Below are 25,555 nucleotides of genomic sequence, written 5' to 3'. Positions count from 1 at the left end.
GAAACTGCCTGTCGGAGCAACGGCATTCCGGTATTTTTAATGCACTAATACATTTCAATGTAATTTAATGTCTGATCCGGCATTCCAGCAACTGATCCGGAATTTTTGACGGAGATAATACTGCAGCATGCTGCGGTATTTCCTCCATACAAAACGCCATTCAGTGACTGAACTGAAGACATCCTGATGCATCCTGAACGGATTTCTCTCCATTCAGAATTCATGGTAGTGAGCCCCTAGGACAGAACTCAGTGCCGGTGTTCTGTCAGAAAACCTTACCTCGTCAGATTCCCTTTACCCACGTGACTTCCGGGGGTGTGTGCCTCCGCGCAAGCGCAGTACTAGGGAATGGGTAAGGTAAGATTACAGTGAGCATTGACTCATGGACTCGCAGGGGTAAGGAGATCTGACGGTCTTTTGTCTTGTTAAATCTCCTTACCCTCACACTGCGCACTCGCGGGTTGAGGGTAAGGAGATTTTACAATCCGTGCGTGCGCAGCCCCTTCATCTGCACTGGCATAGTGGGCTCCTTTATATCTGTGTCTCTGGCCATGTGGCTGGGTTAATGGGAGAAATGGCGCCTCTTTCCACACCACTGGAGCAGGCCTAGGGGAATTGTCAGGGAGAACTTGAATGGACCCTGAAAAAACCTCTAAGTGGTCCCATGTTGTAGGCAGATCCAAATTGACAGAAGGAAGAGTAACACAAGTAGGCAGGGTCAGCAGTACCATAGTGCAAAATACCAACCCAGCAGAACCGAATACCACAGTGCAACCCAGTGTATTTTCGTAAAAGCAGTGCTTCTGTGTTGGCCATCAATAGATGCCATTTTCTGTCCACCTTCTCCAATCATCTCTGATTAGGATGTGGAGCTTGGGGATTAGGAGGTGAGATGTGGGCCACAGCAGTTGAATTCAGCAGGACATATACAGTCTGTGGCCCGGGTACATGAATACCTGATTCTCATAGTGTTGATTACCGCCAAGTGCATTATGTACCCGGTCAGCGGCAGAGAGGAGGGCTTGGGCGACCTCCTGGGCATTGGCCCACCGGGAAATCTCTCCAATCTCTGATAGGTGTGGGTCCCACCACTGGGACCCGCAGCTATCCTTAGAATGGAGCCTGCAAAGTGCAGGAGGGCGCTTGCGTGACCACCGCTCCATTCATTTCTTTGGGGCTCACGGAAATAGGTGAGCGAGAGCTCTGCTATTTTCGGCAGTCCCATAGAAATGAATTGGGGGCGGCCACGCATGTGCGGTTCTCCCTCCGTCACTTTGTAAGCTTAGGGGACCCACACCTATCAGACATAGTGGGGCAGATTTCCTGTTGAAAATATCCCCTTTTTGCCAATTTTGCAACAAAAAAACGGCATCACATTTACTAACTGTTTTACACTCTTCTAAGTATTTTATGCCTTGTCTGATAAGGGGCGTGGCTTCACAACAAATGGACATCTTTGTGACAAGGGGCGTGGCCTAGTTCCAGCTCTGTATGCCAAAATTTTGATGCATTTTGGGAATGAAACTTTAGAGTGCCGTGATTGTGGCGATAATTAAGGCTACTTTCACACTTGCGGCAGAGGATCTGGCAATCTGGACGCAAACGGATGGCATTTCTCCGATCCGTCTGACAAATGCATTAAAATACAGGATCAGCCTCTCAGGTGTCATCCGGAAAAACGGACCCGGTATTTATTTTTTTCACAGATTTAAAGGTCTGCACATGCGCGGACAGGAAGAACTGATCCGTCAATGCGGCAATTTTAATGTCCGATCCGGCACTAATACATTTCAATGGAGAGCATTCCGGCAAGTGTTCAGGATTTTTGGCCGGAGAGAAAACTGCAGCATGCTGCGATATTTTCTCCGACCAAAAAACGTAAGAGGGACTGAACTGATGCATCCTGATTCATACTGAATGGAATGCTCTCCATTCAGAATGGACGGAACTCAATATCGGAAAAGAAAAACGTTAATGTGAAAGTTCCCTTAAAAGGACAATGTGTATCCATGAGCCGGGTGAGAAGCTGAACATTAGTATAGACAATGAAAAAGGTTTCATGCACACGATCGTATGTAAAACACAGATCTGCAAAAAAAAATAATAGATGACATCTGTGTGACATCCATTTTAAATCCGTTTTTTGTTTTTCTTTGCGGATTCATTGTAACAATGACTGTCCTCGTCTTCAAAATGGACAAGAATAGGACATGTTCTATTTTATTTTATTTTTTTGCGGAAATAAGGATACGGAATGCACGTCGTCATTTCCGTGTTTTTTTTTTTTGTTTTTTTTCTCTCTACAGCCCCAATGAAATGAATGGTTCTGCATACGGGCTGTAAAAAACCCCCCCAAAAAACGGAACGGACACTAACAAAAAAAAATGCGTTCATGTACATGAGCCCTAAGGGTCACTAGTCAGTCATATACCCCTTTCTTATGTCTATTAATGCATTAAAAGGGGGGTCTGGTGGGTACTTTTATATTTTTTTTTACAAAAGGCTCAGATTGGGTAAAAAATGACAATACTCAATTTGCCAATCTCCCACCGCTGCACTGCCAACAATCTCTGGTGTTTCCTGGTCCCCCTAACTACTCAGCCCCTCATTGACTGAGGTGGGTCACCACTCCGGTCACCAAATATACATTTTTTTTATCGATTTATTTTATTTGTACCTGCCAGACAACACATTTATAAAAACTTCTGGGGCTCTACGGGCAGTTTTCAGATGCATCAACATTGGGCCTAAAATAAAGCGTACGTTGCAATCCCTGACCTATATGGTAACGTAGCCACCTTACAAGGCGGAAATAAGATTCTCTTCGAGATATTAAGCACAGTAGGAAAAATGGTTTTGAATTCTGAATGTCCTCCTCTTCACAAAATGGCCATATTTCTTCCTCATGTCAAGTTGGCCCGAGCATCGCTCTCAAGATGTGATCTGTATGGATGCGCTTCCTGAATAATTTTATAAATGGCATGTTAAAATTTCTGTGTAGGTTGAGATTCAAAAGACCAGATAATGCATAAGGGCAGACTTTTAACCTTTTATTCAAATTTCTGACTGGCTGGGTCAGAGTTTAGGCCCCCGAAAGTGTTTGAATCATTGAACCTTTAAATACTTCATTTATCATTGCTATGCAGACTGATATAAATTTTTCCTTATTAAGTCAGCGGGGCCGGTTACCTCAGACAGCCGTCCTGTCTCGAGATGGTGATGAATGGCGCGTATTAGACCGATGCCGGGTGGTATATCTGTATTCTTAAGGTCTTGGGCTACAACCTTAATTTAAATTTATGTAGATTTTTATTGGCTTTTTCATTTCATCTATACGTATTACAAACAAACCCGAATAGGTTTTTACTAAAATATATATATATATATATACTGTGTGCGAGCGTTGGCCTCTGATTTGTTACTACTGAATGCTTTAGGCTACATTCACACCACCGTATTTTGTTTCTGTGTCTGTTACGTTTTTTGGCGGATTGGATGAGGACCCATTCATTTCAATGGGTCAGCAAAAAATGCGCATGTTCGTTCCGTAGTCCCACAAAAAATATAGAGCATGTCCTATTCTTTTCCATTTTGCGGAAAGGAATAGGCATGGTTACAATGGATCCGCAAAAAAAACAAAACACTATGCTATACGGATGCCAAAAGGATGTCATCCGGATTTTTTGCGGATCAGTGTTTTGCGGACCGCAAGACACATACGGTAGTGTGAATGTAGCCTTATTTTGTATATTCAAAAAAATGTATTTTATTTTTTGTTTTTGCCATAAAATTAAAGGGGTTTTCTGGGAGTTCAATATTGATGACCGATCCTCAGTGGCAACGATCAGCTGTTTGAAGAGGCCACGGTGCTCTGGTGAGCGCTGCAGCCTGCTCACAGCGCCGTACATTGCATAGTGGCAGTGCTTGGTATTGCAGCCTAGGGGTGGTGGTGTCTTCTAGCAGTTTACTCTCCACTGACAACACATAGGCTCTCAGCCAAGCATGCATGAGTATGGGGAATTGGGAAAGAGGTTGTGTCGGCCAAACAAGGGTTCAAGGGAGCAGGTTGTTGGTATAGGCCCGTGCCATAATCCAGCCCTGAACTGATGTAGTTGATTATTTTACACAAGAGTAAAGCCATGTGGTTTTACAGGCCAAGTTACACAAAATGCAAAAAAAGTGCACTGAATGAGATCTAAATGTGCTGGGTATATAGGCTGGTTTACTGTACAATGAAGAGTTGGCTTTCAATTCCTGACTTGTTTCAAGATCTCTGAGTGCTGCCAGTCAATAGGCACATTCTTGTTTACATCTAGAAGCAAGTGGCATACATGCCATGGAGACAGACCATGCCACTGCTGTTGGGCCCACGGTAGGGGGTGGAGGCAGCACTGGACTCCTTCCTGACATCCATGGTATTTTCATACTGCCGTCACTAGGGGGCGCTCGGTGCAAAGAGAATTAACTGTGTGAAATTCTTGTACACGGAGCTCCTCCTAGTGGTGGCTTCAGTAAAGGGAAGCAGGTGATTTATAGCTGTATGGGGGAGATTTCAGTGTATTTATGTCAGTTCTCTGGTGAAAATGCATTAAGAAATATGGTGCAATAAATGTGCACCTGCTCTGCTTTTTCCAACATTCTGCCATTAAAAAAAAAAAGGAAATTTGTTAGAAATCTTACAAAACTGAGTGTAATATGCTGCACTGACAGCCATGAGGAACTGCTATTGTACATGGGAGTACATGTCTGCAAACAGTGTATGATCAGACATACAGCCTAAGGCCCCATTCACACGACTGTATTTTTGCTCCCATTCATTTTTGGCCCCATTCATTTCAGTGGGGCTTGCAAAAAAATGCTGACAGCACAGTCTGCTGTCTGCATCCGAATGTCCCGTCCGCAGCCCCACAAGAAAGATTAAACGTGTCCTATTCTTGTCCATTATGTGTGTGCAAAAAAAAACTAACAGATGCAACACGGACATCATCCGTTTTGTGGACTGCAGAAATACATGTGGTCATGTGAATGCACCTTTATATTGGTCATCTTGTTTTTGTGATTTTGCAGCTTTTCATACATGAGCTACTTGTTCACTTAATCTTGTGATTGACTCTAGCCACACAAGCTAATATTGCACTCATTGTTTTATTTGTATGGATTAGGCTCCATTCACATTAGGATCAGACCTTCAGTTTTAGAAATGAGTGACAACCTCTTAATTTCTTTCCGTACAACTGGGTGCTTTATGGAAGATGAAATGGGTTAGGTAAGGCATGCTCAACCTGTGGCCCTCCAGCTGTTGTAAAACTACAACTCCCACAATTCCCTGCTGTAGGCAGATAGCTGTAGGCTGTTCAGGCATGCTGGTAGTTGTAGTTTTGCAACAGCTGGGGGGCCAAAGGTTTAGCATTCCTGGGTTAGGTTAATTAAGGGTGTGAAATCTTGCTAACCGCATGACCAGTAATAATGAGATGGCTCTGCTTAATCTGTTCCAATCTATACAGCAAAGCTAATACATGATCTGCACTGGAAGTGTCAGCTAATTGTGAATGTTTTGGTGGCCAGTGTGAAAATGGGAATGTGTCAGCAGAAAATGACCTATTGTTTAAATCAGTGTTTCCCAACCAGTGTGCCTCCAGCTGTTACAAAACTACAACTCCCAGCATGCCTGCACAGCCAAATGCTGTCCGGGCATGCTGGGAGTTGTAGTTTTGCAACAGCTGGAGGCACACTGGTTGGGAAACCCTGGTTTAAATCATATTTGTATGTTAAACACTTAACTTTCTGTTGGGGGTGCACCGAAATTCCGGCGGCCGAAAATATCGGCCGAAAATGAGCCTAATCCATTTAGGCCGATATTTGTACATATCGGCAGAAAATAGCGGGGAGGGACTGGGAGGAGGATCTGGGGGCCGGTGCGTTCACTGTGCTCCGGCCCCCAGCTCCAGTAGTTATAAAATGTGTACAATTTAATAAGGATTCTATTCATGAGGCCCCCTCTGCAGTAGAACATTCAATATAGCCACATCCTACTCACAGGGCTGTTATCTTAACCCTGGGTTCACACCTGAGCGTTTTACAGCGCGTTCAAACGCGCTGTAAAACGCCCGACGCTCAAACAAGTACTTGAGCTTCTTTGGGGCGTTTTGACGCGCGTTTGTGGCCATAGGACACTGCAGTCAATGACACAAACGCGCGTCAAACGCGCGTTTACTATTACAAAGAACGCGCGACAAAAACGCGCGTAAAACGCGCGTTTGAGAAACGCTCAGGTGTGAACCCAGGGTAATGCTGGCCGGCCGGGCAGACGAGCGGCAGCGTCACGACTGACGTCATGTGCCCGGCCTACTTTCTGAATGAAGGAGGCGGCGCAGGCATGTGACGTCAGTCGTGACGCTGCCGCTCGTCTGCCCGGCCGGCCAGCATTAAGATAACAGCCCTGTGAGTAGGATGTGGCTATATTGAATGTTCTACTGCAGAGGGGGCCTCATGAATAGAATCCTTATTAATTGTACACATTTTATAACTACTGGAGCTGGGGGCCGGAGAACAGTGAACGCACCGGCCCCCAGCTCCTCCTCCTAGTCCCTCCCCGCTATTTTCTATTAATTGTACACATTTTATAACTAGTCTGTACTGGAGCGGCAATGGGGGGGGGGTCTGTGGATGGCACTGTTATGGGGTGGGTGGGGGTCTGTGGATGGCACTGTTATGGGGTGGGTGGGGGTCTGTGGATGGCACTGTTATGAGGTGGGGGGGTCTGTGGATGGCACTGTTATGGGGTGGGTGGGGGTCTGTGGATGGCACTGTTATGGGGTGGGTGGGTAATATGATTTATTAAATTCATGAAAAAGAATTATTAATAAAATCATTAAAAAAAAAGTGTTTTAAAAGTATTTGGGCAAAAAGGCAGTTTCGGTCAAGGGGCATCCTGAATTTTCGGTTTCGGACCAGAATTTTCATTTCGGTGCACCCCTACTTTCTGTGTCAATATCTATTTAAAAAATAAAAAAAATCCTGCATTTTTCGCACTGGTCACTAAGCATAATAAGTCACCACTTCTTGAGGCTGTATTAGAGATGCAGATTGTCTGCCAGATGATCGCTATCGAGCGTTCGTAGTAATGATCTGGCAGTGTAATACTGCCACCTATTACCCAATGAACGAGCAAATCGGGTAATTGGAATCTTTCAACAGGTTAAAAAATAATTTGCAGGTGGCAGATAATGCTGTGTAATCATGATCTGCTGCGGGCAAACAATGATTCAGTATAGGGATGGCATAACGATTGCTCCTTACTATACTATGGAGGAGATCACTGCATGTAATAGCAGTGTCTCCTCCGTTGACATCCAGGCGATTGCCGGGGAAGAACACTTCCCTCCCCACAAGTGCCTGCCTGATTGTAATGATTTTAGGATTACAATGACATATCACCTACACTCACCTAAAGAATTATTAGGAACACCATACTAATACGGTGTTGGACCCCCTTTTGCCTTCAGAACTGCCTTAATTCTACGTGGCATTGATTCAACAAGGTGCTGATAGCATTCTTTAGAAATGTTGGCCCATATTGATAGGATAGCATCTTGCAGTTGATGGAGATTTGAGGGATGCACATCCAGGGCACGAAGCTCCCGTTCCACCGCATCCCAAAGATGCTCTATTGGGTTGAGATCTGGTGACTGTGGGGGCCATTTTAGTACAGTGAACTCATTGTCATGTTCAAGAAACCAATTTGAAATGATTCGAGCTTTGTGACATGGTGCATTATCCTGCTGGAAGTAGCCATCAGAGGACGGGTACATGGTGGTCATGAAGGGATGGACATGGTCAGAAACAATGCTCAGGTAGCCCGTAGCATTTAAACGATGGCCAATTGGCACTAAGGGGCCTAAAGTGTGCCCAGAAAACATCCCCCACACCATTACACCACCACCACCACCCTGTACAGTGGTAACAAGGCATAATGGATACATGTTCTCATTCTGTTTGCGCCAAATTCGGACTCTACCATTTGAATGTCTCAACAGAAATCGAGACTCATCAGACCAGGCAACATTTTTCCAGTCTTCAACAGTCCAATTTTGGTGAGCTTGTGCAAATTGTAGCCTCTTTTTCCTATTTGTAGTGGAGATGAGTGGTACCCGGTGGGGTCTTCTGCTGTTGTAGCCCACCTTTCTTTCCCATTCTGACATTCAGTTTGGAGTTCAGGAGATTGTCTTGACCAGGACCACAACCCTACATGCATTGAAGCAACTGCCATGTGATTGGTTGACTAGATAATCGCATTAATGAGAAATAGAACAGGTGTTCCTAATAATTCTTTAGGTGAGTGTATATATTCATAAGACAGGATCCACCATTCACAATAGATGATATCACAGCTTATCTACTCCCCCTGACCTCTGCACAGGTCACAGAGCATGCCCAGAAAACTCTCCCATAGAAATCAATGAGTCACCTCCTGTCCGTTGTGTCTATGGCCCATGGCTGCTGTAAAGCAATTCTCTAAATGCTGTTAACAGCTCAGGCAAGATGGCCGCCCTAATAATCATGTTCAGGAAATGGAATTAAAAAAATAGGAAATTTGGAAAGATGGATTTGTTGCTATCTGGTTTTAACAGACAGAAAAAAAAAATTCGGACACATTCCCTTTAAAGTCATTTGCTTCTTACATTGCCTTGGTTTTTGCTGCTCTTTAGTATAAGTATTTCAAAATAAAATGAACTGCGATGCCTCTGTCGTGCGTGGATGTGGCTTTGTAATTATTACAACGTTCATCATCTACATGTTAATGTCCCCCGCCGAATATAGCACTGTCTTTTCTATTCTTTGTCACAATTTATTTTCATTTAATTTTCACTTTTGGTGGAAATTAAGTCAACTATTTCTTTTCCGTAGGATGAGCGAGATGGTTGCACAATAGGAGGCTTTCAGAAGTCGTGTGTCAGAGTCATTTCTGGTCTATAGGAATCACTGCCAGGTGCTTTTTAGGCAGAAGAAAACTCATCAGCTATAGTAGTCTATTAATGTACAGTAACGGAAGATTGTCTAAGGTTTGAGGCCGTTAATTCACTCTGTGGTTGATGGTTCCCCACCCCCGCCTGATGTCACATCGAGACAGCTGCTTCAATCACCCATTCTATAAGGAGATTGCCCCTCTGGGCTACCTTTGCCCTTTCACCCCATGTTTTTCATTTTCAATTTTTTGAAGCGGTTTGTCACCATTTTCTACTTTGTCGGAGCTGATGCATCACCCTGAATAAGACGAGCTGAGGGAAATTTTCTTTATCTTTAATGCATTGTGCATTTATTTTTTCCCCCCAAAATGTTAATGTAACTCATTTGGTTAACTCCTTAGCCTCTAGCCTTTCTTTTTTTTTTTATCTCCTTAATGTTTTTGTGCTACGAAATATGGCGGTTTCAGGGGACGATACAAGTAGATATCAAAGAAACAGCTCCTTAAACCTTTATGGTGCCATCCTAGCTCTGGTTTGGCTCATCCCCTTCATGTGGGTGCTGGGATCCTGTGTATGGCCCACACGGTCTACCAGTAAGGAAGCTTCATCAGGATTCTCATGCCAAGCAGTGGACCCTCTGACCTATGGCCAGAACCGTTATGGGGCTAATTTTATTTCTTTTATCTGAACTCCCGCTCTTCAGTGTACACACCTGTCATATGCCTGAAACCAGAAGATTTGAAGGGTCCAGGCTAGGGGTGCACAACATTTTTGGGTTGCGGGCCACATTGTCATACTAAACCAATGACAAGGCCGAAAATAAAATTTTAATGGGTAATAACTACTGTATTTATGGCATAGTTAACATACAGTATATACTATAAATGTCTAGTTAAGTTCCAGGACTCTCATCTAATGAGAGAATACTTAAAAAATACATGTGAGCAGCCACTAGACATACAGGTCTGTTACCAGATGGTTGGGGCCACACAGAATGGTATCATGGCCGCATGCTGTGCTGCAGATGTTGATTTATGCTCCAGGCAGGTCATCAATACCAGATTGGTAGGGGGTCTGACTCCCAGCAACCCCACCGATCAGCTGTTTTGAAGGGGGCTGCATGGCGCTTGTGCAAGCTCTGCATCCACTTCACTGTTTACCTGTGCGCCGTCTGTTGTAGTGGTGGTGCGGTGTAATTACATTTGTTCGTCTCATCATGCAAGTGAAAGGTGAGAGGAGGCTGTAATTACACTGCAACCTGACTATAACATGGACAGCACACAAAGGCCATGGTCCCTTCAAAACAGCTGATCTGTGAGCTTCTGGGAGTCGGGCCCCCATTAATATTACCCTTCAAGTGTCTGATCAGTGGCATTGTGAGAGTCAGCTTCCCACTAATAAAATATTGATGCCCAGTTCTGAGGGTAGGTCATGAAAATGTGTAGCTCAACCAACCCCTTAAAACACCAATATTGTCACTAGAGGGTAAGAGGTCAAGAGAACCCACTGGACAGTAGACCTTTCCTGGTTGGATTGGGTATACCGTGTTATTATTTTTTTTATGAATATGCCAGGTAACATAGTACATAAGGCCAAAAAAAGACATTTGTCCAACTAGTTCGGCCGGTCATCCTGCAAGTTGATCCAGAGGAAGGCAAAACACCCCTGTGAGGTAGAAGCCAATTTTCCCTACTTTAGGGGAATAAAAATTTCCTTCCCGACTCAATTCAGACAGTCAGAATAACTCCCTGGATCAACGACCCCTCTCTAGTAGCTATAGCCTGTAATATTATTACGCTCCAGAAATACATCCAGGCCCCTCTTGAATTCCTTTATTGTACTCACCATCACCACCTCCTCAGGCAGAGAGCTCCATAGTCTCACTGCTCTTACCATAAAGAATCCTCTTCTATGTTTGTGTACAAACCTCCTTTCCTCCAGACGCAGAGGATGTCCCCTCGTCACAGTCCTGGGGATAATTCGATGATGGGAGAGATCTCTGTACTGACCCCTGATATATTTATACATATTAATTAGATCTCCCCTCAGTCATTTTTTTTCTAAAGTGAATAACCCTAATGTTAATAATCTTTCAGGGTACTGTAGTTGCCCCATTCCAGTCATTACTCTAGTTGCCCTCCTCTGGACCCTCTCCAGCTCTGCTATGTCTGCCTTGTTCACAGGAGCCCAGAACAGTACACAGTACTCCATATGTGGTCTGACTAGTGATTTGTAAAGTGGCAGGACTATGTTCTCATCACCGGCATCTATGCCCCTTTTGATGCAACCTATTATCCAATTGGCCTTGGCAGCAGCTGCCTGACACTGGTTTCTACATCTTAGTTTGCTGTTCACTAAAATGTCTAGGTCCTTTTCCCTGTCAGTGTTATCCAGTGTTTTACCATTTAGTATGTACTGGGGACTTGTATTATTCCTACCCATGTGCAAAACCGTACATTTGTCAGTGTTAAACCTCATCTGCCACTTCTCTGCCCAAGCCTCTAATCTATCCAGATCCATCTGTAGCAGTATACTGTCCTCTGTAGTGTGTATGTATATGTATATGTATGTATATGTATGTATGTATGTATATATGTATGTGTGTGTGTGTATGTGTATATATATATATATATATATATATATATACAGTATACTGTCCTCTTCAGTGTTAATTACTTTACACAGTTTAGTGTCATCTGCAAAAAAATATATTTTACTGTACAAGCCTTCTACAAGATCATTAACATATTGAAGAGAATAGAAATACTGACCCCTGAGGTACTCCTCTAGTGACAGTACCTCAGGTCATAGCTTTACCTACAAGACTATTGTAATTGTTCAGTTTAACTTGAATTGTCTGTTGATAACAGAAGTATCAAAGACAGAACTTCCATCAGATTTTTTTATTTCATTTTTAGTGGAAAATTGCTCTTTATATAATATATGGGCAGCACGGTGGCTCAGTGGTTAGCACTGGTGCCTTGCAGCGCTGGGGTCCTAGGTTCGAATCCGACCTTGGGCAACATCTGCATGGAGTTTGTATGTTCTACCCGTGTTTGTGAGTTTCCTCCGGGTTCTCTGCTTTCCTCCCACACTCCAAAGACTGATAGGGACCTTAGATTCTGAGCCCCATTGGGGACAGTTGGATGCTAATGTCTGTAAAGCGCTGCGGAATATAGTAACATTATATAAGTGCATAAAATAAATAAATATAACTTCTTCCCCTGACGGCAGCAGCATACTGACAGTGGGTTCCCAATCTAGTTTTATCTGTGCTGAGTGCTACAGAAGGACAATAATTTGTGTTTCATTTTTTGGTGGCATAGTACTACTGAAATAAAAAATAAATACAAAATAAAACAGCCAATGTTAAATAAATAAAAATACACTATATGATGGAAGTGTCTCTTTGTGGTGCAACCTCCATTTCCAATACCAGATGAGATCCTATATATCAGTAATAATTAATATGTACCTAATGATTAATTCCCTCTGTAGAATTCATCTACCATAAAATACAACTATTATTTATTCTACTGTGTTAGGTACTAGCTCTTAAAAGATGATCCCATCAAACCACTTCCATGTGGTTACCATGCTTGTCCCAATATTTCAGGGTAACGGCTGACAATATAGACCTGCGTCTAATATGTCAGTTCGTAATATCACCACACATGTGCACCTGCAGATTTATTCTACTTGGTTATGAGGTGCTAACGAAGGGTGTATTCACCCAAAAGTAAGAAACGGCTACTTATGCAGCCAGTTTAACTATCCTATGTGAGGCAATGGGGCGCCATCCTATTCTGCCATGGGGCCCTATGAATTATAGTTATTCCCCTGACAATAGAACATGTCCTATTCTTGTCTCTATTGGGGATGAGAATAGACCTTTCCACTGACGGGAGTGACAAAAATAAGGAAGGTATCTGTATTTTGCGGACAAAATACAGACACACTGGAAAACCCTGCATACAGGACTGTATGTGGAACAATTCATTTTAATGGGTCCGCAAAAAAAAAAACCTGAAGTTACTCCGAGAGCATTACTTTTCCGTATGTCCGTATTTCCGTTCCACAAAAAATAGACCATGTCCTATCATTGTCCGTATCACGGACAAGGATAGTACTGTTCGAATACCGGCCAACTGTTCCGTTCTGCAAAATACGGAATGCCCATGGATGTCATCCGTATTTTTTGCGGACCTCAGAATACATACGGTCGTGTGCATGAGCCCTTATCCAGCAAACCTGGTGCTCACCAGTGTATTGTGGCTGGTGTTGGCGGTGCCCATGAAAATGCCTTTCACTTTAATTATGTTAGATCATCTGCATTATGCATCTGCCATTGTATTCTGTGTGAATTCAGTTATGGTATTGAAAGGATAATGATGTTAAGGGATCAAAAGGTTGAGGATTTTATTAATGACATAAACGTCCCATGTGATTTAATTAATGAGGAAATGTATGGATTACCTTTGTTTTGCATAACCTTTTTGATATACAAAGTGGCATAATGTAATAAAGCTAATTTTATAATTGGATGCATGCTGGAAATTGGAATTCTATTTTGCTGTGCTAAAAGGTTTAATAGGACAGGCATTATTCTTACCGAATTGTAATTTTGTAAAGTTGAACTGTGAAATATGCATATTTTGAAATGCACTTTGGCATTGTTCGAGGCACAGAGGCACTTCATAAAATTAAGTTGTTTTTGGTGCTTACCTAAGATTATAAATCATGATAATATGGAGGCGGCCATTTACATCACTATAGCGCTTTGTGTGCGTTCGCCTTCTCTATTGTGTGATCTATGGCTTGGAAACTTGTGTATTTAGATTGCTTAAATCCTGCAATCTGTTATTCCTGTCTAATGAAGTACACAATAAGTTTTATCACGCCGCTGTATGCCGGCAAATAAATGAGCAGAAAACCAGCGTTCATCCTGCAGCAAATTACAGGACATTGACTCAAAGAGAGCTATTTGTATTGCCAATAATGGCGTGTCATCACGATGGGTCATGGCATTGTCTGCTTATGTCGTTTGGTCATTCTATCAAAGATATTAACAATCTGTGAATATCGTATGCAATCTAAAAAAAAAGTCGATGGTTTTCTGGATATCCTTATTTGAAGTCACTCCATGTGTTCTACTTCCTCTCCTGGCTCTTTAACTCCCCCCTTGCTTTGAGTTTTGTCATGGTAAACGGTCTCGCTTAAAGGGGTTAGAAAAACATGGCCACTTTCTTCTAAAAACACCACCCCTGTCCATGGGTTGTCTGGTATTGCAGCCCATTGGCTGTAGAAGGGTGGTGCTGTTTTTGGAAAAAATCGGTAATGCTTTTCTTATCCTGGACAACCCCTTTAACTCTCTCAATCAGACCATCACTATGACCTGACCAGAGAGTGCCTCCCTACAGTGACTCAATTAGAGCGTCGCACATTACACTTATCAATGCAATCTCAGCATCTTTATCTGGACCTTTCAAGTGACCAGTAGACCTGCCATACCGTCATTCCAGTTCTACACCTACTATTATCTTGAGGATAACACTTCAGATAACCTTTCTCTCCTACAGCACCATTATGGACTACCTATCTATATAGGAGGTTCTATCATTTGTGTTGCGTCCTACAGAAAGACAACATTTTGTATTACATTTTCAGTGATATACTACTGCCAAAATGAAAAGGAAAAATGACTAACAAAAAGTTGTAAAATTATTTTCTATAAATAGAAAAAGGACTCTTTATTAAAAAACCTTATTAAAATATAAATTCTTAAGCTGTCCTTAAACGTTGCTTGCTCGACCAAGTATGCACGTGTATAGGGGGTCAGGAAAGAGAGCTGACAGCAGAATGAGGGTTCGGTTGACAGCCGTCCTATGTGTATGTTCAGCTTAAGGGACATTTTTTCAAAGATGCAACAAATCTCAGGAACACATTAACTTATAAACCAAAAAGTCTGCAGCCAGTATTTTGTCCATTATAAATAAACATAATTCCGTGACACTTACTGTTTTGTAAAGATAACTTCTCAGCAGTCATCGCATTATCATCACAGGTGAGATTAAAATAAAAGGTAAACCAGCTCTATTACGGTATATTCACACATCACATCTGTTGTAGATGGAAAGTAGCAGCAATTTCTGCAGTAAACTGGCCTCTTGCAAATATAGCCCTAAAAAGTTGGAAGCAGATAACGAAGGACCCACCATTGACAATAGGTAATGGGCAAAGAGTAAACCAAAGCTAACCCCCCCCCCCCCCCCAACATGATGTTGACCTATGCACAGCTCCCAGAGCATGCCTACAACACTGTCCTATAGACATGAGTCATATGCAGACCCCAGTTATGGTTGTGTGATGGCCACAAATCTCTGCACTGCTGATAACAGAGCATCAGCTTAGTCAAGACGAGGAGCTGCCAACAACCACAATGGTTGTAACCTTTTGCTTTTGCTCATTTAAAAAAAAAATAATAAAAAAATCTCTGCCCACTGTTCCAACATTTCCACGCCACTGCCCTATTCCCCACTTGGCCGGAAGTGGCTTAATCCCATGACCAATGCATCAAATAACTGACGCCATAGGGCTCTCTGCTCACTTTGGGGTTTCCTTTCTGGAAATAGGTGCGGGTCCCAAAGGTGGGACCAGCACCTATTGGACATTGTTGGCGCATCGCTAGGATAAGTCATCAATGTCTCATGAGACAACCTCCTTTTAAGTCTTTTTTTTTTTTTTTCATCAAGAAGAAGCTAGGAGGTCAGGTTCCCGAGGTAACTAACGGAAAAGACGGTAGGTTACAAAATTAAACAAGTCAACGTTCGATGGCATCTGCAAATTAACGCCTCAACAGAAACAAGACATCCGTCATTGTCACGGTATCTGTTCAGAGTAGTGCCTTTGCGCCTGCACAGGGCTAATTTGTTTTTTCTTCGTTAGGTATGTCCTTGAGAGAGCCCCTCATCTCTTCCCGGCGCGCCTCGTCTAGTGTTCTGGGGGTGCACTCTTGTCGGACTGCACTTAATCGTTGTTTTCCTGATTCACTAATTTAACGGGTTTATTAATGTAGCGGAATTTATTATGGCGTAGCTATGGCTATTATTAAGTTGCCATTGTGGAAGAATAAAATACATTTCGCCTGTCAAGACGGCTTGTCTTGTGCATTGGCAGACAAGAAAACATTTATTTTGCCTCCTAATTAGAGGGGCAGCAATCACAAACTTTGACAGAGTTCAGCTCTTCAATGCATTGTCTGCCAGCTTCCATAGAGCAGGCTTTATAAAATTCTCTTTAATTCAGGAGCAGAATATCATTAACTTTGTAAGTGGATGAATACAATGGACAAGCAATTTAATTAACTTCTAACATTGGATGTTGGACGGCAGACAAAATGAAATTATGCACATATTTCTCATAGAGGCAGTCAACCTTGAAAGGGGCTTGATTGTGGTGGGTCAGACAGGGGAACAACTTTGTCCAATTATTTCATGTTTAGCTTGGGCATATGAAATTTAGAATACGGTGCTTTGTAAATCAATCATCTCTCATTTTGAGGCAGTTACAAGGGTTTCTACATGGGGGCCGAGCCCGATCTGAATGACATGCTAACTATTTTTATCACATAGGATACAAGTGCCCCTAGATGTAAAATGACATGAGGCTTGCTGTCTTCCCTCCTCCTTATCTTTCCATCTTGTTCCTCTTTGAGAGGCACTTGTCCAAGTGCACGCACATTTTAATAGCTGAATTGCTTCTTATTCTTAGCGTAGCTTGTCACTCAGACCTCTGGTGTATGTCAAAGTCCGTATGGCCTCCGCTCACGATGTTTATAGGACCTCCAACAGAACATGTTCTCTTATTCGAAAGGTAGTGATATTTTTGAACCTGGCAGTATGAGATGGTGATGGTGGTCATATTGCTGCAGGTGAAGGTCATTTGATGGATGTCACATCCAGCAGATGGCCTTATTACCCACAGCTTTCAGCGCTACCCATACTCTACAGGCCCTCCTAACCAGACTTGATAGGATCCATGGGCAATGTGGTAATTGTTTCAGATGGTCAACCATTACCCAATGCTATGTAGGTAATCTATAGGCAATTTTGGGGAGGAGTTATATATTGGCAATCACCTTTTGTTGCTCTATTAAGCTCTACACTCTACTTACCACCAATAAGAAAAAGAAAAATCTGAAAACATTTCCGGAAGGATCTCTTCAAATAGTAGTGTTACGGTGGGGGAGTGGGTAAACTCCCCACCATACGATATTAGGTATGCGGGGAAGCAGCTAGGCCCTAATCCTCACCCTAACTCCTCACAGTATGAGGGTACCTGGATGGTAGGACGGCTCATACCCAGGATACCTAGAACCCTGAGTCGCCCTGATGATCCCTCACATAGGAGCAGGGGAGAGACAACCTGTTCTTCCAAGACGCAGATGAACAGGAGTCTCAACCGGCCTAGTTGCAGAGAAACGCCAAGTGGAACGGCAGGTAAGTATCCAGTGGCGTGGATGACCACTAAACCAGGAACCCAGGAAGGCATGGTAACTTACCTGCCGCAGCTGCTGGACGGCACAACAGAAGACCACACAAAGGTGAACTGGAACCCATACAAACATACTGCAATCCAAACACCAAATGGATGCAGTACATACTGACACAAAGGAACCAGCACTCCAGCAACAGCTCACAGACTTTACTTTTGGTTCACCCCTTCGGGAAGCCATGGAGCCCCCTTCCGGAGGAAGAACAAACTGGGTACGACTTGCAAACATGCCGGAAATAAAACACCAACTGACCAGACATGTCACGAGATGCCAAACCCTGAACATAAACCTACACCAAACAACCAGACAGATAAGGTAGGGGAACATGGAGGATAGAATGGGAAGACATCGCTGGAGATATCGATGTCCCACTAGGTGGCCCTCACACTAGAAGATGGAACAACCAGACAAGGAGCATAACTCCAGCACACACCAAGGCTGGAGTACAACTGACTCCTGGCCATAAGCCACAGGTATAAGAACCACCTAGTGACCACACCCAGCAAGGTAGTTAACCCCTCCAGCACCAGACAAAGGCTGGTACTCTGTTCTACGTAAAGACACCCATTGTATGTGGCATACAGTCATGTGAAAAAATTAGGACACCCTTTGAAAGCATGTGGTTTTTTGTAACATTTTTAATAAAAGGTTATTTCATCTCCGTTTCAACAATACAGAGAGATTAAAGTAATCCAACTAAACAAAGAAAACTGAAGAAAAGTCTCTTCAAGATCTTCTGTAAATGTCATTCTACAAAAATGCCTATTCTAACTGAGGAAAAAGATAGGACACCCTCACATGTATTCCCTCTTAAATTGGCTCAGATCTCACACAGGTATCACACCAGGTGCACATAATTAGTAGATCGTTACTCTGCATGTTGAATGAGGCTTGCCCTATTTAAACCTCAGACATTTAGTTTGGTGTGCTCCTGACTGTTGAAGTGAGAGTGAGCACCATGGTGAGAGCAAAAGAGCTGTCAGAGGACTTCAGAAAAAAGATTGTAGCAGCCTATGAGTCTGGGAAGGGATTTAAAAAGATCTCAAAAGATTTTGAAATCAGCCATTCCACTGTCCGGAAGATAGTCTACAAGTGGAGGGCTTTCAAAACAACTGCCAACATGCCCAGGACTGGTCGCCCCAGCAAGTTCACCCCAAGAGCAGACCGCAAGATGCTAAAAGAGGTCTCCAAAAACCCTAAAGTGTCATCTCGAGAACTACAGCAGGCTCTGGCTACTGTTGATGTAGAAGTACATGCCTCTACAATCAGAAAGAGACTGTACAAGTTTAACTTGCATGGGAGGTGTGCAAGGAGGAAACCTTTGCTTTCCAAGAGAAACATCGAGGCCAGACTGACATTTGCCAGAGATAAAGTTGACAAAGACCAGGACTTCTGGAATAATGTTCTTTGGACAGATGAGTCCAAAATTGAATTATTTGGACACAACAGCAGAGGACATGTTTGGCGTAAACCAAACACAGCATTCCAAGAAAAGAACCTCATACCAACTGTGAAGCATGGAGGTGGAAGTGTCATGGTTTGGGGCTGCTTTGCTGCAGCAGGACCTGGTCAGCTCACCATCATAGAATCCACGATGAATTCTACTGTGTATCAGAAGGTGCTTGAAGAACATGTGAGACCATCAGTTAGAAAATTAAAGCTGAAGCGGAACTGGACCATGCAACATGACAATGACCCAAAACATACTAGTAAATCAACCAAAGATTGGCTGAAAAAGAAGAAATGGAGAGTCCTGGAATGGCCAAGTCAAAGTCCAGATTTGAATCCCATTGAGATGCTGTGGGGTGACTTGAAAAGGGCTGTACGTGCAAGAAACCCCTCAAACATCTCACAGCTGAAAAAGTTCTGCATTGAGGAGTGGGGTAAAATTTCCTCAGACCGATGTCGAAGACTGGTAGATGGCTACAAGAACCGTCTCACTGCAGTTATTTCAGCCAAAGGAGGTAACACTCGCTATTAGGGGCAAGGGTGTCCTATCTTTTTCCTCAGTTAGAATAGGCATTTTTGTAGAATTACATTTACAGAAGATCTTGAAAAGACTTTTCTTCAGTTTTCTTTGTTTAGTCGGATTACTTTAATCTCTCTGTATTGTTGAAACGGAGATGAAATAACCTTTTATTAAAAATGTTACAAAAAACCACATGCTTTCAAAGGGTGTCCTAATTTTTTCACATGACTGTACATCCGAGCCTTCCCTTCAGAAATCCTCCTGATCTATACCTGTATTGGAAGGCTGAATGGAATGGCTTAGAAAATGACTTGCTGTTCAAATCAATTTTTTATGTAAAACATGTTTTGTAGTATTTATTTATTTATTTTTCACTATCAGTATCTTTAAAAAATAAATCCTAAAAGGATGTCGTTTTCAAACTGGCCATTAGGCCTAACAATGTCAAGACTTCAAATTCTTTGAGAGCGGCCACATGGGCCATAAACACAATGGAAGGGATGGCTCCTTCTATGGGAGAGTTTTCTAGGCATGTTCTGTGACCTGTGCAGAGGTCAGGAGGGAGCTGGTAAATGGTGGATCATGTGTTATCTTTACAGAGGTGTTATCTGTCACTATTATTCTACCTGTGATTATAAAGAGATGTCTACTGTGTAGAATAGAAAGTCCGGACATTTTTTAGACCTAGTGGGCAGTGTGAGAACTAGTGATGTGTAATTTAGAAATTAATTGATTGAATTGGGCGTCGCTCTATATCAGGCAACACAGACAAGTTGGATTGTATATCAGATGTTTTGTATTTGTATATATATCACTTTAAAATGATTTACAACATGCTGCATACAATTCACACACTAAAACAATATTATTAAAACTTAGACTAAAACTCTATGCACTGGAAAATCTTAGGGGGTGGGGGGGGGGGCTGTTAAGCCGGAATAGTCCAAAAAGGCACTTGTGGCTGAGTTATACTCGTGACTATGAACTTGCGCCAGTTCAAGAAAGTAGTGTTCAGGAAGAAATCATTAACATCCACAGATTTGGCAATAATCAGATGTTGTACTTTATACAGAGTACATTACCGCTCCTGTATCCAGCCCGTTTATGCACCCACTTGTCAGGTGCGATGCTCTAGTTGTGAGCTTCCAGGACCTGTCGGTAAAGTCTATGTAGTTTCCCCTCTTGCCTGGATAGCGGTGCAGTTTCTTTCCACTGCTTTGACCTTCCAGGACCTGTGTGGCGTCCCACGTGGTTAGCTGGCGGTCAGGTGACTCGAATTTCCAGGCGGGGTTTTCAAAATAGGTGGTGATAGCGGTGATCTGTAGATATTCATAGTTCAATTGAAAGTGTTGCTTTCCAAGTGTTGCTTCTTGATGTTCCCTCACTGTCTTTACCATACGCATTTCGGGGTAACAAAGCCCCTTCCTCAGTGGTGTAGACAGTGACGGTTGGTGCTCTTTTTATATTGTCCATAATTGGCGCATTGCATATTGGGACAGCGAGGGAATCAGAAGTCCTGGATATAAATTCCAGTTTGCTCTTTCATGGATCGTCGTACTTTGATGCCTTTATATAGTTTATGCAGGCATATAAAAAAAAACGCATATGCGATTTTGTTATTGCCATCTATAGTGCCATGTATATGAACAGCTTAAAATCAAATATATCAACCCTAAATTCTAGTAATTCGATAAAACAATGCATATGAATATACATATTCCTAAAACTATATATTGCATTGCCGCTATCCTAGCCAGCACTCAGGACCGGACTTATTACCTGTCGTTTGTAGTGCCGCTGTGTTCCACTTCTGTTTGTGCATCCTAAAACTATATATATTTGAACCATCATATAAATATAAATTAAACCATTGATATAGACTCATGGAATAAATATACGTATCCTAAAATTAAATAATACATAAAATGTATGTAAAAACGCATCTGAAAATTAAAAACGCATATGCCGGGGGGGGGGGGGGGGTAGGGTTGTGGTGGTGGTGGTGTAACATGGAAAAAGATTCACTAGATAATTGGTCCAAACAAATGCAGTTCAATGTTTCCAAATGTAAAATAATGCACTTAGGAAGAAGGAACTTCGTCTGAATATCGTATTGCCAGCTCTGGGTTAGCAAAGACTTCAGAAAAGAAGGATATAGGTGTCCTGAGATCTTCAAAATGAGTGCACAGTGTGGGCAGGCAGCAGGGAAAGCAAGTGGGACGTGTGGCTGTATAGCAAGAGGTATAACCGGTAGGAAGAGAGATTGTGATCCCACTGTATAGAGCGCTAGTGAGACCACATCTGGAATACTGTGTCCAGTTCTGCAAATCCCACCTACAAAAAGACATAGATAAAATGGAACGGGTGCGGAGACTGGGAACACAAATGAAGCAGGGTCTTAAACTACCTTAATATGGACTCCGCCTTACTGTAAAATGTATGCCCTTCGTGGAGGTCTTTCCAAAGTTTCTGCAAATACCACAAGATTTACTTTGTCTCACTTCTATCACGTCAGTCCGTTTATTGGCATCAGGGCCGGACTGGGACAAAAAATAGGCCCGGGCATTTTTGACTGAGCAGCCCAATCACATGACCTCCAACAGGCCCCACCCCCTTGCAGTCTAGGGGCGGAGCCAAACCCGGAAGCACAATTGAGGGGCAGGGCCAGCCACCAGTAAGATAGGAAGGCTTCAGCCAACACACAAGCTTTGCAACAACCAACATACAGATCTTGCAACATTATAGGAAGCTACAGAAAAGTCTTATAATATCCTCAGTGGATCTCAACCTCCCCATCCTCCACACCCTGTACAGGTCAGTGCCCCCGAAATTGCACTCACAGTTCTCCAGCAACTCTGGCAAATACCACCTATTCCGTACAGGGTGGGTTTACATCTGCGTTATGCCATTCCGTTATAGGTTCAGTTTCAAACGGAATATAATGGAATGGCCAGATGGAATGCAAAACGGAAACCTTTAAGGGTCCATTCACACGTCCGTTGTTTCTTTCCTGATCTGTTCCGTTTTTTGCGGAACAGATCTGGACCAGTTCTGTACCCATTAATTTTCAATGGGTCCTGAAAAAAAATCAGACATTGAGCTGTCCGATTTTTTTTTTCAGGACCAATTGAAAATGAATGGGTACAGAACTGGTCCAGATCTGTTCCGCAAAAAACGGAACAGATCAGGAAAGAAACAACGGACGTGTGAATGGACCCCAAGAGGCATTCCGTTTTGCTCTGTCCTAATAGAAGTTTATGAGAAAGCATAACGGAGCCGTCTGGGTCCCTGTCGACAGGACTTTGTTTTCCGTCTTGCATAACAGGAACCAGATGGATCCGTTTTGATTCCCATAGACTTTTAAGAGGACGGAGAGCAAATGGAAAGCCTCTTGCAGAGTCTGCACTGTAGGAGAGAGAGAGAGAGCAGTGGCTGTGAAGGGAAAAGTTCCAGAGCACAATGATTTTCTGCTGCCTGACCGACCGTATGCTGCCACAGCGCCAGCCTGCAGGACATCAGAGAGGCCTGGGGTCCACATTGTAGCACCAATACATTTACTTATTATCAAAAAGCATCATACATAGCCAAGCAAAAGCCAGAATATAATAAAAGACAAAAACATTAAACTACATTTATAATAAAACAATTTACTTACAAAAGAAGCGATTCAGTCGTCTGCTGTGCCGTCCTCTGCTTGCTTCCACTGATTATGTGCCCTCCTTTCTGTCTCTCCTCAGTGCGCAGGCGCACTGTTATGGGGGATCTGTGGATGACAGTATGACACACTGTTATGGGGGACCTGTGGATGACACACTGTTATGGGGGACCTGTGGATGACACACTGTTATGGGGGACCTGTGGATGACACACTGTTATGGGCATCAGTGGATGACACACAGTTATGGGGGCATCTGTGGATGACGTACTGTTATGGGGGACCTGTGAATGACACTATTAATGGGGCATCTGTGGATGACACTATTAATGGGGCATCTGTGGATGACACTATTATGGGGGCATCAGTGGATGACACACGGTTATGGGGGCATCTGTGGATGACGCACTGTTATGGGGGATCTGTGAATGACACTATAAATGGGGCATCTGTGGATGACACTATTATGGGGGCATCAGTGGATGACACACAGTTATGGGGGCATCTGTGGATGACGCACTGTTATGGGCATCAGTGGATGACACACAGTTATGGGGGCATCTGTGGATGACGTACTGTTATGGGGGACCTGTGAATGACACTATTAATGGGGCATCTGTGGATGACACTATTATGGGGGCATCAGTGGATGACACACGGTTATGGGGGCATCTGTGGATGACGCACTGTTATGGGGGATCTGTGAATGACACTATAAATGGGGCATCTGTGGATGACACTATTATGGGGGCATCAGTGGATGACGCACTGTTATGGGGGCATCTGTGGATGACGCACTGTTATGGGCATCTGTGGAGGACACACAGTTATGGGGCCATCTGTGGATGATGCACTGTTATTAACAGTGCGTCATCCACAGACCCCACCCCATAACAGTGTCATCCACAGATATCCCCTTAATAGACTGTTAAGGGGATATCTGTGGATTGCATGGCACTGTTATGGCGGCATCTGTGGATGACACTGTTATGGCAGCGCAAGCATCTTGTGCTATATATATGTGTCATCTCATCATCCACATGATCCACAGATATCTCCCCCCCCCCCCATAAAAGTGTCCCTCCCTATTGTAAGACAGACCCCGCTGTTCCTTATGTAAGTGAGCTATTGAGCTTGTAAATAAACTTGTGCAAAGTATATGAGTAGTTAGTAACTACTCATATACTTTGCACAAGTTTATTTACAAGCTCAATAGCTCACTTACATAAGTTACTGTCTAATATTCTATCGCTAACTTACTGCCTTGGACAGTCAGTGGGCATGGGCAGGCGGCAGCCACAGCCAGTTGGGCACTACTGGGGCGGGCAGGCAGAAGCTGGTGGCTCCAGTCCCGCTCTTCAACATTCAAAAAAGGCGGCCGGCGGCAGCGTAACGTGACGTGACGTCACTCACTACGTAACGCCGCACGTGCATGCTCCTCCCACTTTATTAATGAAGGCGGAGCAGGCGCGTGACGTCGGAGTGAGCGACGTTACGCTGCCGGCCGCCGGAAGAGGGAGTCACGAAGGTGGAGAACAGGAGGCGGAGCAGTGGGGGTGGACTCACAGTCAGTATCTATGTCTGTGTCTTTGTGTGATGATTAAGCTGTGCGGCCGGGGCTGGCAGGAGGCGGAGCACAGGGAGGGGTGTGATTAGGCCATACCGGCACACCCACTCGAGCCCTGAGGCGGCCCGCCCCGCCCTATGGCCAGTCCGGCCCTGATCAGACAGTCATGATGATTATTAAGCTGTGCGGCCGGGGCTGGCAGGAGGCGGAGCACAGGAGTGTGATTAGGGCATACTCGGCACACCCACTTGAGCCCTGAGGCGGCCCCCCTGAGGCGGCCCGGCCCACCGGGCAAATGCCCGGTCTGCCCTATGGCCAGTCCGGCCCTGATTGGCATAAATTACTGTATCAAAGTACAAAGCTGAACTCCTTAATGAGGTACGAAGCAGTATTTTTATACAGTAATTTATGCCAGTAAACAAATTGACGTGATAGAAGTGAGACAAAGTTAGTTTGCTCTATTTTCAGAATCTTCGGAAAGACCTCTGCGGAGGACATACATTTTACAGTAAGACAGCGCTCATATTATTAGCAACGTTTTTAAACAAATCTGATTAGTTTTCGTTCAAACCTAGTCTTGAGCATAAAACATACCAGGATAGACTTAGAAGAATTTAGGGGGTCATTTATTAAGACCAGCGTTTTAGATCCCGGTCTTAATAACCCCTATAGCTGGCGACCTGTACATAACTTCGGCGCATCCAGCGCCAGTCTAAATGTAAGCCAGCTTTCTAGCTATCTTACATTTAGACCATTTTCTACACAAAACGGGCATAGAAAATGATGAATGAGACGGGCCTGACAGCCCTTACCTGCCCTCGCCACGCCCACTTAATTTGACCTG

The 25,555-nt window shown here is 43.6% G+C and overlaps 1 protein-coding gene across 1 annotated transcript in view; it reads left to right on the top strand.

The window, feature by feature from the left end:
* INPP5A (inositol polyphosphate-5-phosphatase A) overlaps positions 1 to 25,555 on the top strand; it is a 448,685-nt gene that overhangs the window by 197,628 nt on the left and 225,502 nt on the right. The window lies entirely within an intron of this gene.

This window comes from Bufo gargarizans, chromosome 6 (genome assembly GCF_014858855.1).
Source record: "Bufo gargarizans isolate SCDJY-AF-19 chromosome 6, ASM1485885v1, whole genome shotgun sequence".
NCBI classification, from domain to species: Eukaryota; Metazoa; Chordata; class Amphibia; order Anura; family Bufonidae; genus Bufo; species Bufo gargarizans.
Note: the sequence above shows the minus strand (reverse complement) of the source record. Positions and strands in the feature narration are given on the sequence as shown.